The sequence below is a fragment of the Chelonoidis abingdonii genome, chromosome 3, assembly GCF_003597395.2.
Source record: "Chelonoidis abingdonii isolate Lonesome George chromosome 3, CheloAbing_2.0, whole genome shotgun sequence".
Lineage (NCBI taxonomy): Eukaryota > Metazoa > Chordata > Testudines > Testudinidae > Chelonoidis > Chelonoidis abingdonii.
The window spans coordinates 184,057,979-184,076,351 of record NC_133771.1 but is presented as its reverse complement, the minus strand read 5'-3'; the positions used below and the strand labels follow the sequence as shown (position 1 = coordinate 184,076,351).

The 18,373-nt window shown below is 42.0% G+C and overlaps 1 long non-coding RNA gene across 2 annotated transcripts in view; it reads left to right on the top strand.

Moving 5' to 3' along the window:
• The window catches only part of LOC116818943 (uncharacterized), an 82,234-nt gene that overhangs the window by 15,444 nt on the left and 48,417 nt on the right, over positions 1-18,373 (top strand). Inside the window, exon 2 of one of the 2 annotated variants that reach the window (XR_004372305.2) lies at positions 16,493-16,534. The exons of the other annotated variant lie outside the window; for it this stretch is intronic. This is a non-coding gene — a long non-coding RNA (uncharacterized LOC116818943). The remainder of the gene's footprint in view (positions 1-16,492; positions 16,535-18,373) is intronic. 2 annotated transcript variants of the gene reach the window in all.

Genomic DNA, 18,373 nt, shown 5'->3' with positions numbered 1-18,373 from the left:
TATGTTCTGTTCAGCTAAAGGATTATACAGTGGCCATACAACCTGGCTTCATGCTGCGAGTCTGGAGAGGCTCTATGTAATCTGATAATCTCTAAATAAATTAAGTCTTCCAGATAGCACAATCTGCTGATGGAAAGCAGTGCATAATTTTAGCATACCTGAGCTAAGTGAAAACTCAGGTGCTCGAAAGCAAGCTGCGTCCATGGATGACGGTTCAAAACTCTCTCAGAATCCTCGTACTGAAGCAGAGATGAGAAAGCTGAAGTGATCTGCTTCCTGCCACAATATTGGCCCTAAACCTATTCTGCATTAGTATGAAATGAAGCTCTGCCTACATGTGTGACTATGGATGATTGAAACACTACCCACGAATGAGGAACTGACTAATGTTCCAGTCCAGTGAGATGCTGAGCTTCATCTGTCGGTGTTCAGCCCCTTGCAGGAAAGGGCCATAAAGGCTGGGTCTTTTTCTCCTTAACTCCTAACATTTCCACTGAGTCTTGTTGGAAAAAGAAGGGCAAGACCTGGGCCCCAAATCTGTCTGATGTGCTTGTCTGACTTTAAAAGATTCAAATTTCTGTTACAATTCAATTCCAGCAATGCCCCTCTGCCATGTACATTGGCCAAACCGGACAGTCTCTACGCAAAAGAATTAATGGACACAAATCTGACATCAGGAATCATAACACTCAAAAACCAGTCGAAGAACACTTCAACCTGTCTGATCATTCAATGACAGACCTGTGGGTGGCAATTTTGCAACAGAAAAGCTTCAAAAACAGACTCCAACGAGAAACTGCTGATTTGGAATTGATATGCAAACTAGATGCAATCAACCTAGGCTTGAATAGGGACTGGGCATGGCTGAACCATTAAAAACATTGAATCTATCTCCCCTTGTAAGTATTCTCACTTCTGATCAAACTGTCTGTACTGGCTATTTTGATTATCACTTAAAGTTTTTCTCTTACTCATTGGCCTCTCAGATGTAAACAATCCCACCTATTTCATCCTGTTGTGTATATAGATCTCCTCACTATATGTGCCATCTATGCATCGAAGAAATGGCTGATGTCACAGAAGCTATTGTTCAAATAAATTTGTTAGTCTTTAAGGTGCCACAAGTACTCCTGTTCTTGTTACAATTCAATGTGTCAAGTGACTGCTTCAGCAACTGACAAAACCTAGATGCTTAACTGAAGAGGCCTTCCAACAGAGGTGGAGTGGAGATGTTTCCAGTATTTAGGGGGGTATGGGTGAGTAGATGGTAAAGACAAGTCCTTGCCTAGCTAGGATGGTCTCTTGTACTGTATCTTTCACTTAATAACACAACTGGAACACTGAGAGCCTCTTTAATAGCTGCCATGGTAAAAGGACCCTTCATGGAGAATACCCTGCCAGCAGGGCAATTGCAGCTTGTGTGTGTCTGCTAACAGCAACAGTGGTGGTATCAAGTAGGGAGAGAAGCAGTCACTTGAATAGGCAGGTTATTTGAGGGTTCATAGGTCAAAACCAAGACCCTAAAGCCCATCCAGAAATTTAATGGAAAGTCAGTTCAGATCAGAGTACTAGTATTGTATTTACTCAATCATAAGCCACTTCATTTATAAGCCAACCCCCCTACAAGATGGATAAATAAAAATGGAAAATGTTTATGACCCATTCATGAGCCGACTCTGTAATTCAGGGGTCAGCAAACTTTGGCTCTTGGGCCATCAGGATAAGTCGCTGGGGGGCAGAGATGGTTTGTTTACCTCAAGCATCTGCAGGCATAGAGTTAAACCTAAGTAAACAAAATGTCCCGGCCAGCTGCTTACCCTGACAGGCCTGGACAGCAACTGGTAGGGAAATTTTTTTTAGAGGGAGAAGCTGAGTGTCAGGGGAGTAACCCCTGTGTCCACCCTCCACATGACCCCACCCCTAGCCCGGGACCCCCACACTCTCCCCTCCCACCTCTTCCCTCCTTATCTGGGGAGGGCCAGAGGACGATGTTAGGGGGAGGGGCTGTGTCCCTCTCTCCCTCTCTATATGCTTTCATAAACCGTGCTTCCCTTCTCTGGTGCTTCCCTTTTTTAATAAAAAAATTTGGCTTATGAACGAGTATATATGGTATATTCTGATGATGTGGTACCTCATAGGCAGGAACTTTCTGCTGTAGCTTCTGTTCCTGAATAGATTAAAGATGAAACCCGCATAGGGCATGTTGCAGCAGACTGATTTTGAGGTGACAAAGACACTGATGACTGGAGCTATGTCCATGTCTGAAAGAGATGGGAGGCAATGTAGTTTGGTGGGTGGGGCACCAGAGGGGGAGTCAGGAAACTTGGATTGTATTCCTGGCTTGGTCATGGACCTGCTGCGTAACTGGGGAACATCACTACACCTTTCTGTGTCTTTGTTTCCTTTCATGTGCATGTAGACCAGGCCTGCACAGCATGCGGCCTGTGGGGGGCGGGCAGCTAGTGGGTGGTGAGGAGGCAAGCGGATGGGCAGTGGCGGGGGGGCAGGTGAGCCGGCGGCGGGGGAGGGGGCTTGAGGAAGCAAGCGGGTGAGCTGTGGTGGGGGAGCAGGTGGAGGGGCAACTGGCCTTGCTCACCGCCGCTCCCCTGAACGCTCTGCCCTGCTTCCTGCGAATCAGTGGTTTGCGCGGGAAGCCTGGGAGGGCAGAGAAGCAGTGCGGTGACTTTGCGCTCAGGCCCAGCAAGGCAGAGATGAAGGCAAGGTGAGCTGGAGCGGGGGGGGCACCTGCGCCACAGCAGGTAACCCGAGGGGAGGGGGCACAGCGGAACTGCTCCCTGCCCCAGCTCACCTCCCCTCCATCTCTGCCTCCGCTTCCCTGGGCCTGAGCGCGAAGCCACCGCTTGCTTCTCAGCCCTCCGAGGCTTCCTGCGTGAACTGCTGATTTGCGGGAAGTGAGGGGCTGCGAGCTCGGCCTGACTCGGTGCTCCAGGCGAGCGGCGCGGCTGTAGCACTGCCAGTCACCTCCAGGCAGTGCAGTAAGAGGGCAGGGAGCAGGGGGAGGGTGTTGGATAGGGAGGGAGGGTGGTTGGGAAGGGGGGGTGGATAGGGGTTGGGGTGGTCAGAGGGCGGGGAACAGAGGGGTTGAATGGGAGCAAGGCTCCAGGGGTGGGGGCTGTCAGGAAGGAGGTGGGGTTGGATGGGGCAGCAGGAGGCGGAGGCAGGAGCAGGGGCAGAGGTTCCAGGGGTGGTCAAGGGACAGGGAGAAGGGGTGGTTGTACGGGGGAAGGAGTCCCAGGAGTGGGCCACGACCCCCTTGTGGGGTGAGGATGGAACTGGTTGTTAAGATTTTGTCAGCTCATCACTGGCCCAAGAGGGCTAGAGGCTGAGGAGGCGGGCAGAGGGGCTCCTTAGTGTTTTTTTGAGTAATTGGCCATCCACCTGCATTTATGAGTTGTGGCCGGCCATTGTGGGATGTGGCTGTCCCGCCAGGCTTCTCTCTTGCTATGGGTGGTATGGTGTTTGCTCATGGGCCCTAATTTTGATGGATGCTAGTATTTACCATATACAATAACAGAAGAGATTGGGGCGTGTGGGGCAGTCCACTTGTCATTATGAGAACCTTCTCTATAAGGAGCTGGTGAGCTAACCAGATGGCCGAGGCACTATCGACATGTGTTCCTCTATAAAGTATATTTTTTCCAGAGGTGCTCAGGATTGTCTTTGCCATCAACGTTGTCTTTGTTCCAGAATAGTGCCGAGATATAGCAAACATAGTTATCTCATATTACAATACTGATTCAGAAAATAACTGACATGGGGCGGGGGGGCGATAGTCATGGTTTGGAGCATTTGCCTGCTAACCAGCATTGCACATTCAATCTTGGGGGGGGGGGGTCATTTAAGAGATCAGCAGCAAAATAGTTGGGGATTGTCCTGCTTTCAAGCAGGAGATGGACTAGATGACTTCCTGAGTCCTTTCAAACTCGATGTTCTGTGAATTGTATTTTTTAAAAAAGCTATGCACTAGTGTATAAGTCTCCTTAAGAACAGCCATATGGGTCAAACCAAAAGGTTCCATCTGCGCCGTAATCCTGACTTCATAGTGGTCTGCAGGTGTCCCAGAGGACATGACGAACAGCTATCATCAAGTGATCCATTCCCTGCAGGCCCATTCTTCCGCTCTCTGGCACAACAGAGGCTAGGCACCCACCTACCCATCGGCTAATAGCATTGATGGACCTATCCTCCATTATTTATCTAGTTCTTTTTGCCCGTTATGGGTCTTGGCCTTCACGCATCTCTCGGCAAAGAGTATCATACAGTGTTGACTGTGCTTGTGGAAGAAATACTTCCTGTTTCTTCAATTTAAACCTGCTGCCTTATTAATTTCACTTTGGTGACCCAACGTTCTTGTGTTTGAAAGGAGCTAAATACCACCTTCCTTATTTGCTTTTCCCTACCATTATGTTTAATGACTTCTAGATGTCCCCCTGTAGGTCCATCTCTTTCCAGCTGAAAAGTCCCAGGTCTTATCATCCTCTCCCTCACTACGAAGCCATTTCCATAGCCTAATCATTTTTGTTCCCTTTCTTAACCTTTTCCATTCATATTAATTCTTAATATATCTCTTTTGAGATGGGGCGACCACAGTTGCACACAGAATTCAAGATGTGGGTGTACCATGGATTTATGTAGCGGTCTTAATGATTCCCAACATCTTGTTCGCTTTTTTGACTGCCACTGCACATTGGGTGGATGTTTTCAGAGAACTGTCCACAATGACTCCCAAATCTCCAAGATCTCTTTCTTGTGTTGTAACAGCTAATTTATGAATATGTTGAATAGAACTGGTCCCAGTACAGACCTCTAGGGGACACCACTGTTTATCACTCTCCATTCTGAAAACTGACCATCTATTCCTACTCATTTTAACCACTTACCAATCCATAAGAGGACCTGCCCTCTTATCCTATGACAGCTTACTTTGCTTAAGAGCCTTTGGTGAGGGACCTTGTCAAAGGCTTTCTGAAAATCTAAGTACACTATATCCACTGGATCCTCCTTGTCCGTATGCTTGTTGACCCCCTCAAAGAATTCTAGTAGATTGTGAGGGATGATTTCCCTTTACAAAAACCATGTTGACTTTTCCCCAACAAATTATGTTCATCTATGTGTCTGACAATTTTGTTCTTTACTATTGTTTCAATCAGTTTGCCCGGTACTGAAGTCAGGCTTACTGGCCTGTAATTTCTGAGATCACCTCTGGATCCTTTTTTAAAAATTTGCATCACATTAGCTATCTCCAGTCATTTTGGTACAGAAGCTGATCTAAATGATAGGTTACAGACTAGTTCTGCAATTTCATATTTGAGTTCTTTCCGAACTCTTGGGTGATTACCATGTGGTCCTGGTGACTTATTACTGTTTAGTTTATCAGTTTGTTCCAAAATCACCTCTAATGACACCTCAATCTGGGACAGTTCCTCAGATTTGTCACCTAAAAAGAATGGCTCAGGTTTGTGGATCTCCCTCACATCCTCAGCCATGAAGACTGATGCAAAGAATTCATTTAGTTTCTCTGCAATGGCCTTATCATCCTCGAGTGCATCTTTAACATCTCAATCGTCCAGTGTCCCCACTGGTTGTTTAGCAGGTTTCCTGCTTCTGATGTACTTAATATTTTTTTTTTGCTAAAGCCTTTGGCTAGCTGTTCTTCAAATTATTTTTTGGCCTTCCTAATTATATTTTTACACTTCATTTGCAAATAAAGTACACTTTAGTAAGGCATTGGATAAGCTGAGTGGCATGGGGTACTGCCAACATTTTGTAGGCAAGCAATATTTTAAAAAAACATTCAGGAGCATTTTGCTGCACTACATAAGTAGTTGGGAAGAACTGACTAAGCAGCAAAAACAAGCTCTCTGGCTTACTAATTTTGAGGCCACCCAATATGTCTGCATCCCAGGTTTGTGTATATCTATCTTGTCAAAGGGGATATAGTCTAATGTAAGGAATACCCTGCTGTTACCAGTACAAACTGGCAGCTCACTGTACCATTCCTTTTTAAGTCATTGTTCAAAATCACAAGTTTAAAACATTTTTAATAGAATAATTAAGATACTGTAAATTCAAAAATAAAGCAAAAGACACTCCAGGCAACCTAACCACATCCTGGTTACTGCTCAGGTATTACACTAATAATGATTATACCGAAATTGATTCTTGGAGCTTCAAAAAGAATGAGTTCACATGAAGGGGAGATAGATGGCATTTGTGCAGGTTACCGGGAAATCCATGTAAAAACCAAGGGCTTGATCCTGTGCCTATTGAAGACAATGGGAACATTGCCATTGACTTCTGAGGTGCAAGATCAGACTGCCTATGCATTGACTGCTAACATAAACCATTTAAATAATTAGGCAAAATGTCTGCAGTTTCTCTCTCTCTCTCTCTCTCTCTCTCTCTCATTCTTTTTTCTAGTGTCTGGGCTATCAAATTTTGTTGCAAGCTACCAAACTTGTCTGGCAGCCTGGACAAACACCACACTTGAAAGTGAGTTTATTTGCCTCACATTCTGAATTTTGCAGAAGTTGTTTCTTTTTAAAATAAGTGATTGATATGGGAGGGGCATGGTGCATGTGGTGAGTCTTTGTGACTTTTTGGTGTGTGCATAGTAGGCATAGAGTAGCCTTATATAATGGATGGTGCGGTCCTGCACTGAGCAGAGACTGTGGGCAGGGCTCTGCTCATATGGATCTCATGTAGGATCATGGTCATAGAGAGGACCAGTTCACTAGGGACAAGATTCTGATACGCTGATAGCATCATACTCAAGGCCTTGTCTGAACTTGTACTGCTTTAATTATTTTGGTGCAACCCCCTGGTGTGGACTCTGTCATACCAATGCAAAGGTACTTTACACCAATATATCTTATCCTGTGCAGGATGAGGAATAAATTATCTGGAAAAAGATCCCTTTATATTGCCATAACTGCATCCACACTAGGGATTATAACTGTTTAAGTAAAAAATATCAGACTTCTAACCAAAATAGTTATTGACATATACTGTGTATAGACCAGGCCTTACTCCATATGAGTAGTCTCTGAGCAATGGACCTGATTCTCAGTCACACTAAGGCCAGTTTATAGGCCCCTTGGCAGCCAGAGTGGTGAAAAATGTACATTTACACTCACTTCAAAATCTCCTTTCTCTGCCAGAGAGATGTAAAGCAACCTTACTATAAATAAGAATCTGATTCAAATGGGTCTCTTATGGAGTAAGTCACTTCCCAACATAAGTATGGGTATAAGAATATGGCCCTGAATTATAATTTGGAAGAAAAAATTAAATAAAGGCTTTTACTTTATTATGAGATATGTGAGAGAAGGGAGGAACATAGCTAAGAGCTTATCTAAATTTAGAAGTTTTATAGGCATAACTATGCTGGTAAGGGATGTGATTTATTTTATGTATTTGTTTTCCTGACGAAGTTTTATTTGTGAAAGTCCTAGGATACAGTTGTACTAGTATAAGGTGCTTTAGATCAGTATAACTTTTTCTCTTCAACAAACTGGAATCTGAAACTAGACTGGAATAAACACTTTTATAGTGGTGTAACTACATCCACATTATTTGTTTTTCCACTTTAACCATCATGGTATAGTTAAAGTGGCAAGGCTTTTAAGTATAGACAAGTCTTTAACATCTCTGCCTGGCCCTTTGCCCTAGCCCCTCACTATTTGTTGTTATATGTAATGTTATTATGAACTTTTTATCAGTTTGATTTTTTTTTTCTTCCTTCCAGTGAAATAACTTGTAAATTTCACTGTGAGTGTTTAAATTGAAAGCTGAAGCCTGGTACTTTATTTTTTTCCCACGAGAACCTCTCATTTTGTGGTTGCTTGAGGAAGTTGACTTTAGCAATTTAAGATGAAGCAGTGGTTTATTTAGAAAGAAACAGTGGCCGTTAACATATTTAGGCATTTTTTTTTGTTAACAGGTGCAAGAGCTGTCTAATCACATGATGGCTACAGGAAACCTATTAACCATAGTGTTCAGGTTAGAGATAGGTCACACAGATAACTTAACCTTCTGGTATTGTTATCTTAGAAATTTTGCTGTATCTTTTTTTTTCTTGTACTTCAGTGGCTGTATAGAAAATCTTACTATCTTCAATCTCTAGATTATGTTATGTGTATGACTTCGATAACAGAAAGGTGGTGACACAAAGCAGTGACACTCAGCCTGACCCTAACCTTGTGGAGCTCTATTTGGGAACTGGAACAGTGGTGTGAGGTTAAGGGGATATCAGCATTAAATCTGAAGTTCTATGCTTTTGCTGGTTTTATGTCACAGGCTCCAATCTTTGCTTAAATGTAGCCTTGTTTTATAAATTAAGCAGCTTAGAAGCATGTCAGTGCATGGCATTTTTTTGAAGCCATTAGTCTGTCGTTCAGGACATCTCTGACAGCTGTAAAAGTCTCATTTAGGACTATGGCCTGGCTTACTTGGGGCTAAAATCTCTGTTTTCCAACAAAATCTTCACCTACTATTCCAGATTGCCAAGCAGGGGGCCGTCCTGACCCAGCAGTCCCATAATGGTACATATGAGATACAGAGCTGACATTGACAAATGAAATTTCACTTGTCATCTTCAGAACGTAAACCTTATCCTGAAGCATTAGAGACCCCAGAACAACAACATTGTATTAGTGTGTTAACAGGGCCTATCTCTCTAATTAAAATATATATATTTTAAATCATATCTGATATAACTGAGGGTGTTCCTGTAGTCTATATAAACACCTAATGATATTTTTAAATCTTACTAAGCTTTTGGCTTCAGTGTGGACTAATGTTCCTCCTCTTAGGGTGCTAATCTGGGATTTAAAAGACTGGGGTTCTGTTCCCTGTTCCACCACAGGAGTCTTATGTTATTTTGGCAAGTCATTTCATCTCTCTCTACCTGTTTCCCATCTGTAAAATGGGGATGATCGTACTTCCCTAACTCAACAGAGTGTTGGAGAAATATATTAATGATTGTGAAGCACTCCCATACTATTGTAATGGAGGCCATATAAGTACAATAGACAGTGATATCACATTGCAGTGAGTTCAGTACGTTCTTTTTTTTTAAGACAATGCGAAAGTATTTCCTTTGATCGGTTTTACATTTTTGTAGCTTTTTGATTTCACTGAATTTCCCCCCCCCCCAATCCTCTTGTATTATGAGGAGTAAACAATGAGCAACAATGTACCTTCTCTCAATCATCCATTAGTTTGTATGCTTCTATCATGACACAAGTTATTTGTCTCCTCTCTAACTGATCAGTGTCAGTCTTTTTCAATCTCTTTGTGTTTTTTCTGTGTCTCAAAGAATACTACGAGATGAAAACAGGATTTTCCTTTATAAAAACTATGCTCTTTGTCCTTATCTTATTGCATTCCTCTTGTAGCTTCATAACTCTGTTTTAACAAACGTTTCAATACTGAATAAGGTTTAATGGTCTGAAATTCCTAGGATCACTGCCAATACCATTCTTAAAAACAGTTCTAGCTAGTAGGCCCAGTGGCCTAATGGATAAGGCAATGGTTTCCTAAGCCAGGAATTGTGGACTCAAGTCACATCTGAAGTAAAACATTGTTCTCTCACTGACAATCTTAAATCAAGAGTGGATGTTTTTCTAAAAGTTCTGCTCTAGAAATTATTTTGGAAATTCTATGGCTGGTGTTATACAGGAGGTTATATTAGATGATCACCATGGTCCCCTCTGGTCTTGGAATGTATGAAAAACTGCTACCCTCGTGTTCTCAAGTATATAAGCTGATTCTGATGAGCAGTTGGATATTTTTATTAGCAGTTCAGCCACTCCATTCTTTTGTTCCTTTAAAACAGTTGAGTGTGCATCTTCTGGGCCTAGTGCTGACTTGATGCTGTTAAGTTTTCAATTTATTCTAACACCACCTTTATCCCTGGCAGGTGCGTTTGAAAAAAGTAGATCCAAGGTAGGAATCCTCTCAAAATCCTCTAGTGAAAACTGATGCAAAGTATTTAGCTCTGTGTCTTTCTTTGCTTGAAGCCACAAAAAATCTTATCACTTTCCCCAATTTTTTTGTTATATGGTTCTACTAGAATAAATCAGGATTATAACCTAGAGAAGGCCTAACAGTCAGAACACATTATTTCCATAGCACAAGTCTTCTGATCACATTTGAACCAGTTGGGTGCTCTAACTGAAAATATCCTTGAGGAAATGCTACAGACTGAAACCAAGGTATCAGCAGATTCTGACACTATTCTAGATGTGAAAATAATGCAGACTGAAGCAGATAATATGGGAAGAAAATAATGTGCATTGCAGAATAAGTCCAAAATTTTCTTGCACTCAATACAACATGAAATAAAGCAATAGCAGAAGCAAAGACATTGGACAAAGTACCAGTTCCCAATGGATAGGAAACCAACTTCCCTAGACAGTGACTCAGAATTTTGGCTGATCTGAATAACTTTCACAAGGTTTCATCTGCCACTTAATTCTAACCTTCTCTTGTAGCTTCCTTGAGAAGGGTTTGCTCAATGAGAGAATCTGGAGATGGAAAAGACCTATTACAGTCGATCATTTAGACCTTCCTTTTGCGAATTGTCTTACTCTGTGGCCAAGGGAGAAAATGGTAGGGTAGATCTAGGTTTTATTCCTGACTCTGACATGAACTTGCTGGGGGATCCTGGAAGGAAATCACTTAACTACTTTATACCTCAGTTTCTCCAGTTGTACAATGGAAGTAATATTTGCTTATACATGGTCATTATTTAATGTGTATTAAGTGCTCGGAGATCCTTGGAAGAAAGGCTCGGTGTGTATGTATTATTACTGATCTTAATCTCGCTTTCACCTTGTTTATTATTCACGGTACATCTTCATAACTTGTGAAGGCATTATACTTTTCAAGTCTGTAATTGTTAATTCCTGCTCCTGCTATGCAATTGTCAGATGAGAAGAAGGAGTCCTTTTTAAAGATATTTTCCGATGATACACATCTACATTACATAAACAATGCCAGTGCCTTTTGGTATAAATATTAAAGAAACACCACAGAATAGAAACACTGAGATCATGGTCACACCCACATTTCTACTCATAAAAAAACCATGTGACCACTTCATAATAAGCATAATATTTCAAAATGTTCTGTCCCTTAAGGCTGTCTCCTCTGCCTGCTTATTGCTTTTACTAATTATTTCAAACATACAATCCTCCATATGGAAGTCAGATATTTTAGTCATAACAAAACTAAAAGTTATTTTCTTTGGAACAGAAGTGTTCCTCATTGTCACACTGTGATAGAGTAGTCAGTCAACAGGCACCATTCAGAGGAAATCACACATTGTCTTCTCAAGGAAGCCAGACCTTTCACGTCTCCCCCACTTCTGTCTAGTTGTAGAATGACAGTTAGGCCCTGGTTCAGCAAGGTACTGAAGCATGTCCTTGATGTTAACAGAACCAGACATGGTTAAGGCTAGGAATTAATTGGGGGCATTAATATCTTAAAGGACACCATTTTCTCCCTCAGCCACAGAGTATGACAATTGACAGAAGGAAGGCCTAAATCAGGGATTGGCAACCTTTTAGAAGTGATGTGCCCAGGGCTGGCTCCAGGCACCAGCCGACCAAGCACGTGCTTGGGGCGGCACCTTGGGGCAGGGTGGTGCTCAGTTGTTTTTTTTTGGTTCGGCGGGGCAGCACTGGAGGGTTTTTTTTGTTTTGGCAACGCGGCGCTGAGAGGGTGGTCCTCGGGGGCGGGGATTTGGGCGGCATGGCGCTGGGGAGGCTTCAGGCAGTGTGGCGCTCAGGGGGACGGGGCTTCGGGTGGTTTGGCGCTTGGGGGGTGGTTTCAGCAGTGCAGTGCTCACGGAGGCGGGGGTGTTATGGCGGCACTCTTTTTGTTTGCTTGGGGCGGCCAAAAAGTTAGAGCCGGCCCTGGGTGTGCTGAGTCTTCATTTATTCACTCTAATTTGAGGTTTTGCGTGCCACTAATACATTTTAACATTTTTAGAAGGTCTCTTTCTATAAGTCTATAATATATAACTAAACTATTTTTGTATGTAAAGTAAATAAGGTTTTTAAAATGTTTAAGAAGCTTCATTTAAAATTAAATTAAAATGCAGAGCCCCCCGGACCGGTGGTCAGGACCAAGGTAGTGTGAGTGCCACTGAAAACCAGCTCGCGTGTTGCCTTTGGCACGCATGCCATAGGTTGCCTACCCCTCGTCTAAATGATCAGCTATAATAGATCTTTTCCATCTCCAGATTCCCTCATTGAGCAAACCCTTCTCAAGGAAGCTACAAGAGAAGATTAGAATTAGGTGGCGGATAAAACCTTGTGGCAGTTATTCAGACCAACAAAAATCCTGAGTCACGATGGCTTACTCTTCGTAGTTGGGGGAGAGGTGCTGGGTGAAAGCTGAGTCACCTGAAAAACTGTTTTGGGCAGATGCTCTAAGGGATCCAATGGGGTTCCTTTCCTATAAAAGCTCCCTTGAAAAAAGAAGATGCAGAGACACAATGGTGATGGATATCTTGGATTGGACATATGGCCACAATTAACAAAGAAATGCTCAGTCTTGGAAAAAATACAGGGAGCCTAGATAGAGAGACCCAATTTCTGAGTGGCAATTCAGGTGAAAGAAATCCTTCTGCCTGCTTGTAGTTCTATTCAACTGCATAACACAAGGTTCTTGCCCACCCAGCAATATTTTAATAATATCAGTCTGAAGCATATTTGTTTGCTTTGCCTTTCTATTTTATGGTTATTTCTCTTTATTCTTTCTGATAAAGTTGATCTAGATTATGGCAAATGTTAAGTGTGGAATAATCTACACTCCAATGTGCCTCAGGGAGAGAAACCAGAACACTGACTTCAGAGGAGATAAAAGCTGGTGTGCAGTCAAAACTATGGGAACTGCAGGGTCAGTCCCAGTCTGATGCTGAAAAGAAGCTGGCATAGTCGACCATGGAGGAGGGGGAATACTTAAAGTCTGGAAGGTGGTTTTTGTGGCTAGGGCTTGCAACTCTGGACCAGATTCTATGCTGTTGCAACTTCACTGAAGTCAGTGGAGTTATACCAGCAAAGGATTTGGTCCAACATGTCTAACTCAGCTAGAGATTCTGTCCGGTAGGTGAAGGTTCATAGAAGAAACTAAATGAGTGCCTGCTAATAGTCTCGCTTCAGTGGCTCATGGTGATTGCGTTTGGTACCAGAGGTCTGATGTACATCCTCTCCAAAGAGGTTTCACAGCTGTTACAATTTAGGTCTAGTAGGGAGGTTTTCTACTTGCATTCCTAGTTGCAAACCAGGACTGTATGTACAGGATGCTGGAAATGAAAGAGCACAGCATGAAGTGAGGCTCATGCCAATGTCTGACCTAGGCAGTTGAGAGTACTGCCTATATGAAAGGGGGATAATTGTGTTCTTACCAATAGCTCAAGTCAGATGTTCAAGAAGTTGCTTCTATGAATCTTTGACACCTTTTTTTGCTGAGTGGTGAGTCATGTCAAAATAAGATGCATGTTACTGTCAGAATGATATTGTTGTATCAATCATGAAAGAAAAGCAGAAGTTTGTCTTTAAAAGCTAAGAGGGTTCTGAAGCTGATAGAAAAATACCTCCTGGGATTCACACTTGGCAGCAAAGGTCATTAGGAGTGCTAGCTGGATCTGCTTCCAGATAGTCTTGCTCTGGATTATGTGAATTTATCCGAGAGTGTTTTCTCCTCCTCATTGACACTCAGGTTATGAGCACACTGGATCTGCTTGCTAACAACTTCGGAGCCAGGGGTAGGGTAGGAGGGGAGAAGCACTTGTGACTTTCTGCAATGAGTATTTACAACAGGTACTGAAGTAAAGGAGTGGGAGTGGGAATGTAGGACAGGACACAGGAAACTCACCTGGGTCCATGATTTCTTGAGGCCCTGTTACTTTGGGTAAATATAGGCCCAGCCTGGGACAACTCAGGGATTTGGAGGTGCAGTTTGCTTTGGAAGTATAGCTTTTGAAAGTTTCCTGTAAATAGCAATGTATCTCAAGGGGAAGATTTTTCACAGGGCTTCTAGCCCTGTATTTTAAGTACCCTGATCTGTGCACCAAAACAGCAGGGATGAATTCAGAAGGCTTTGTTGAAAATTTGGCTGCATTGGCAGAAGATAGGAAGAGTTGATGGGACTTTTTTCCTGCTATGCTTGAAAACCTTCCATGGAACAGAGCTGTGTGTGTGTGTCTCAGTGTGTATTGGGCGCAGAAGTTATGCGGTGCAAGGAAAAAGAAAACACTGGTTTCAGAGTGGTACCTGTGTTAGTCTGCATCAGCAAAAATAACGAGGAGTACTTGTGGCACCTTAGTTATTTGAGCATAAGCTTTTGTTGGCTAAAACCCACTTCATCGGATGCATTCAGTGGAAAATACAGTAGGAAGATATATAGATATACATACACACACACACACACACACACACACAGAAGACATGGAAAAAATGGGTGTTGCCATACTAACTATAACAAGAGTAATCAGTTAAGGTGGACTATTAAAGTGAACAAATTTTAGCCTCTCATATGTCTGTAATTAAAACACACCTTAGGCCAGTTCACAACAATACATACAAGACGCTTGACTTTTCATACATAGCACCATGCATATGCATTTAGAAACCACGTCAGACATAAACCCTCAATTAGCTGCTCACCATAAGAGCCTTGCAAGTTCCAGCACCTATAGTTATTCAGTTCATAGTCTCATCTATACCAAGTCTTCACATTTTCATTTAAATTACCTTCAGACCATATTCAGAGTCAGTGCCTCTGGTGTGCATGTCTCTCTGTTTGTTTGCACACGAATTTTCCTATATAAATAGGCATTTGCTTGCCTTATCTCCTTTTTCATAGGCAAATGCTTAGGAGAACATATGCACACCCAAGCAAACTGACTCCCAGAGCTGGTCTTTTTCAGTAGTGGTGGAAGATGAAGAGTCCATTTGCACCTGGTTTCTTGTCCTGCAAATGAATATTTCTAACTGATATCTGTCTGAAATAATGCAGACATTTTACTTGATTCTTATCAAAGAAGAAGAATCAAGAAAATTCATGTTTTAGATTTATCATTTTGTGCTTGTTTTAATAGAGAAATTTATGGTATCAGGCTAGAGTTGATCTAGACATATCTATTTATTTTGTTTAGATTAAACACAAGGACTGTGTTATTATTATGTAAGTGTAAACAGTGCCTAGCACAATGGGTGCTTGGTCACAGATCAAGGCCTGTAGGTGCTAACACAGTATTATTAATAAATAATAATTTCTTTGCTCTGGGGCAATTATTTTTGCATTGATGAAAAGTTTATAACTAGTCCTGAGAGAAACCAGAATTTCTGATGTGTGAGAATTTCTGATATTCAACATATGTTTTTTGTCCCAAATTGGGATGAAATGTTAAAATAAAATTCAGTTCACAAATGTTTAGTTTCCATTTGCGGAGCCAAAGTGTAAGGTTCTGTTTCAAATCAGTCTGACAAACTACATCTGCCACAGGTGCTGCAGTGCCTCCTGGGAGTTGTAGTTCCGATCCCTCATGTCTTCATTCACAGCTATGGACTGGGCTAACACACTACATTCATATGAATCCCATGATGCACAATGCAATTTGTTTGAAATGAAGACTGCTTTGCACCATGGAAGATGAAGCCCAGCCCATAGGAGTTCAGGTGCTTCATGCCCCCATTCTCTATCACTCTCAAGAGACAGCATAGCACCTTAGGCAGATCTAGTTTAATACTGAACTGGCTCAAAATGAAATGGTTCCATTTAGTTCAACAAACCAAAATGTCTTGATTTGCATTGAACTGTTCCAAAACAAAATATTGTGCTTCATTTTCTCTGATGGAGAACTTTGAGTTTTGTAGAAACTGCACTTGTCAACAAAAAATAACGTTGACAGAAAATTCTCAACAAGGTCTAGTTATAGCCTTAGTGATGGAGATGCTACCATAGCTACATTATACTCCTGTAACCTTTTTGTTGTTGTTGTTGAGGACAAATATTTTAGTCATATAATAAACCTTAGGCCAGATTCTCAAGCTAGTATCAATCATCATAGTTAAGGATATAGTGCTTGAAATGTTTTGTTTAATGTACGTATGTGTGTGAAGCATTTCCCTTTCTGAGAGCCTTTAATTAATCTTTTAGCCCAGCTTACCTTGCTTAAATCTAGGAAAACAGGAGGAGATAAGTGTCCTGCTCCTCTTAACTTTCAGTGGGGACTGGCACCTATCTTCCATTTGTGCCTTTTGAAAATCTCCCAACATTGAATTACTCAGCTGCTCTTACTCCCCCAAAAATGAAATGTGAACACGTGTATGTGCATGACTGAAATGGGTTCCTTCCACGAGGCACTCAGGATTCTCAGTGTGGGATTTTGGAAATTGCTTTAAAAATAGGAGGGGAGTTGTTGTGGTTTGTTTAATTTATGTATCTTTCTTTCTAGAAAAGCAGTTATAGGTCACTTAGCCCAGAATCCTAGGGGAAGGTAAGTGTTTATTCATAATTTCCTGCTCTCAAAGTACCATAAACATGCAAGGTGCCTTATCCATTTTTAGCTGTATTATACTGTTTAATCTTATATTCAGATCACTGAAGTGGACCGTTACTCCTTCACAGTCTTACTGAAGTCAGTGAGAGTCTAAACTGGTATCTGCCCACATGAATCTGAATGCAGGAAGGGAAACTAAATGATGAGCAGAGCAAACAGGATGAGATGGCAATGCAGGGAAGGGGAGACAAGGGGAAAAACTTGTGAATTAGTCTTGCTTAAAACAAAAATGCTGTGGGTCTCTTCACCAGTGCTGGAAGGGCGGAGGAAGAGGAAGAGGAGTTGTTGTTTGTATGTAAAAGTTTGTCTTAAGAACGGCCATACTGGGTCAAACCAAAGGTCCATCTAGCCCAGTATCCTGTCTTCCGACAGTGGCCAATGCCAGGTCCCCCAGAGGGAATGAACAGAACAGGTAATCATCAAGTGATCCATTCCCTGCAGCCCATTCTCAGCTTCTGGCAAACAGAGGCTAGAGACTCCACCACTGTCCATCCTGGCTAATAGCCATTGATGGACCTACCCTCTATCTAGTTCTTTTTTGAACCTTGTTATGGTCTTGACCTTCACAACATCCTCTGACAAGGAGTTCCACAGGTTGACTATGCGTTGCATGAAGAAATACTTCCTTTTATTTGTTTTAAACCTGCTGCCTATTAATTTCACTTGGTGACCCCTACTTCTTGTGTTATGAGAAGTAGTAAGCAACACTTTCTAATCTACTTTCTCTACACCAGTCATGATTTTATAGACCTCAATCATATTTCTCCTTAGCCATCTCTTATCCAAGCTGAAGAGTCCCAGTCTTACTAATCTCTCCTCATACAGAAGCTGTTCCATACCCCTAATCATTTTTTTTTCCCTTTTCTGAACCTTTTCCAATTCCAATATATCTTTTTTGAGATGGGGCAACCACATCTGCACACAGTATTCAAATGTAGCATATCATGGAATTTAATAGAGGCAACAGAATATTCTGTCCTATACTTATCCCTTCTTAAAGATCCCAGCATTCTGTTCACTTTTTTGACTGCCGCTGCACATTGAGCGGATGTTTTCAGAGAACTATCCACAATGACTCTAAGATCTTTCTTGAGTGGTAACAGTTAATTTAGACCCCATAATTTTATATGTATAGTTGGGATTATGCTTTCCAATGTGCATTACTTTGCATTTATCTACATTAAATTTCATCTGCCATTTTGTTGTCCAATCACCCTGTTTTGAGAAATCCCAGCACAGCACCCCAGTGTCCTGTTTGGGAGATGTGAAATGGAGCATAGCCAGGTTCCTTAAGTCTACTAGTTTGTATTGTTTTCCAGGCTCTGAGGTGAAATTGCTACCTCAGTCAGTCAGGAGCATACCTACACATCACTATAGGCAACTAAGTAACTGGTTAACAATCTAAACTGAATTTGGGGAATTATTGAACCAGTAACTCACGTCTCAACTTGTAGATCTTCAAGTGATTGCCCGTGGTGAAATGTTCTGTCAAGAACAATTCAGTAAGTTCAGAACCGTTTTCTATGGAACCCAATGACTCAGCAGCTGGCATCTGGTCACTTCAGAACACACCCAAACAGGAGCTGTAGCAAAGCCAAGACTTTAATGCAGGGAAAACAGATTTAGACTTCTCTCTATCAACAAACTAGGGACTCGATCCTACAAGTACAGAGCACTCTGGCCCCGAGCCAGGAAAGCACTTAAGAAAGTACTTAATTCAGAGTAGGTGAGCAGCTCTAGAGATGGTGTCATAATTAAGCACATGTCTAAAGGCTT